A 2,448-nucleotide genomic window follows, 5' to 3' on the forward strand; every position below is an offset into this window, starting at 1 on the left:
TTGTTTCTGTAAGGACTGCAGGTATTTTGTATCACTGGTGTCTGTACAAGATTAGCCTCAGCTGAGTCTATCCTTGGTCTAGAGTATACCTCTATTCACTGATCCCTGTCTGATCATCTCAGGTGTTTATGTGTTTATCTGTATAGCCTAGTGTTTGGTGTTAATAGCAATGTGGTATTGTGGACACATTCTTAATAGCAGCAACATAATAAACAAAATTTAAAGGAAAGAAAAATCATGTATGTGAGACAAAACGGTCAACAGTTACTCTAAACCAAAAATGAAAGGGTAAAGGGCTGGGGAAACCAGATTATTGGAAACAAAATACCCAGAAGGGAAATAATGAGAATGTTGGGACACTGTCAAATGTAACCAATGTCACTGAACAACTTGTGTAGTAATTATTAAATTGGAACCGAATCTGCTATGCAAACTTTCTCCACAAAAACACCCTAAAATATTATTATTGAAAAAAAAATGTACATTAAGTATCCTGGCCTCATGCAGACTGAACACTTAGAATCTAAATAAATTTTGGATAAATATCTTATTTTTTTGCTCTTCCTCAGGATATTTACAGACATATTTTGTTTTATTGTACTTTGCTTTATTGCACTCTGCAGATACTTTGTTTTTTACAAATGAAGTTTTGTGGCAATCCTGTGTCAAGAAAATCTATTGAAACCAATTTTTCCAACAGCATGTGTTCACTTCATGTCTCTGGATCACCTTTTGGCAATTCTCAGAATATTTCACACTTTTTCCTAATTCTATTGCACATATAATGTTGTTGTTGTATGTGCTGTCAAGTCAGACCCGACTCATAGCGACCCCTCCTTGGGTTTCCGAGGCGGTATTACTACGGAAGTAGATTGCCCAACCTTCCTTCCGAAGAGTGGCTAGGGGGTTTGAACCGCCAGCCTTCTGATTAGCAGTCATGTGCCTTAGGCACTACACTACCAGAGCTCCCTGCACATGTAATAGATTACAGTATAGTGTAAACATAACTTTTATATGGACTCAAAACAAAAACCAAATTCATTGCCATTGAGTCATAAGGACCCCCTTTGAGTTTCCAAGGTGGTAAATCTTTACAGAAGTAGATTGCCCAATCTTCCTTCCACAGAGTGGCTGGTGGGTTTGAATCACCATCCTTCTGGTTAGCAGTCAAATACCTTAGGCACTAAACCACCAGAGCTCACACTGGGAAACCAGAAAATTCGTGTGACTCACTTTATTGAGATATTCACTTTATTGCAGTGGTCTGGAACTGAATCTGAAATATCTCTGAGGTATGCCTGTATTATAAAGTAAAGTACAGGCTTTGATGGCAAACAACAGTGAACAAAACCAAGATAATTCCTAAGGACTAATCTAAAATAGCAATATATATATATATACAAGCATACATACATACATACATACATATAGCTTTTATAACATTTAGCAATATTGAACCTATATTTACTTAAGTTTGAGTTTTAATTCATGTTTTTCTTCATGGATGTATAAGAGATTCTATTCCTTCACATATGATGCTAAAATTTCAGAAATCATCAGAAATGTCTTAAAGTCTAAACACTTTAAGAGTATTCTGTAATTCATAACTTTTCTTGACAAAATTTGTTTTTATTCTTCTTAAGCTTGTAAGAAGGGATATTGAGCAATTTAGAACAATCTAGATAAGGTCAGTCTGTGTGAATCTGTATGGAAATTGCATTTAAAAACAATGACAAGGTGTAGGGTCAGGGTTTCATGGGACATCCCAATTAATTGGACATAATAATGTGTTTAGAGCTCCTGCTTTACCTCTTCACACTTGTATAGTGCCTGGAGTCATAAAAGCTTATAAGTGGCCATCCATGGCACAATTGGTCTCTATTTGCCTGTAGCTTTAGAGGAAGAAAAGTTAGCAATAGGAAGATACAGAATGTGTGCCTAATTGCTTCCTTGAACAAATGCCACTTTTGCTATGAGACCAAAAGAACTGGATGGTGCCTGGCTACCATTGTTGACTATTTTGATCAAGTATTCTATAGAGAAATCTTGATCAAAAGAGAGAAAATACAGAACAGAATTTCAAATTCTCATAGACTCCAGACTTTCTGGAGCCATGGAGGTTGGATGGAACCCCTGCAACTATTGCCTTAAGATATTCATTAAACCTTATGCTAAAAATATCCCCTGAAGTCTTCTTAAAAGCACACAACAGTCATGCCTCTGGATCAACAGACAAAGAAGGGCATTACTGTGTTATCTAGCGTGATAGATCCTGATTACCAACGGGAAGTTGGGTTGGCTTTACACAATGGAGGTAAAGATGAGTATGTCTGGAATCCAGGAGATTCTTTAGGACATCTTTTAGTACTACCATGCCCTGTGATTAAAGTCAATGGAAAATTACAGCAACCCAATTCTGATATGACTGCTAAGGGCACAGACCCTTCA

The sequence above is a fragment of the Orycteropus afer genome, unplaced genomic scaffold (genome assembly GCF_000298275.1).
Source record: "Orycteropus afer afer isolate SDZICR_OR568_19922 unplaced genomic scaffold, OryAfe1.0 scaffold00008, whole genome shotgun sequence".
Taxonomy (NCBI): Eukaryota; Metazoa; Chordata; class Mammalia; order Tubulidentata; family Orycteropodidae; genus Orycteropus; species Orycteropus afer.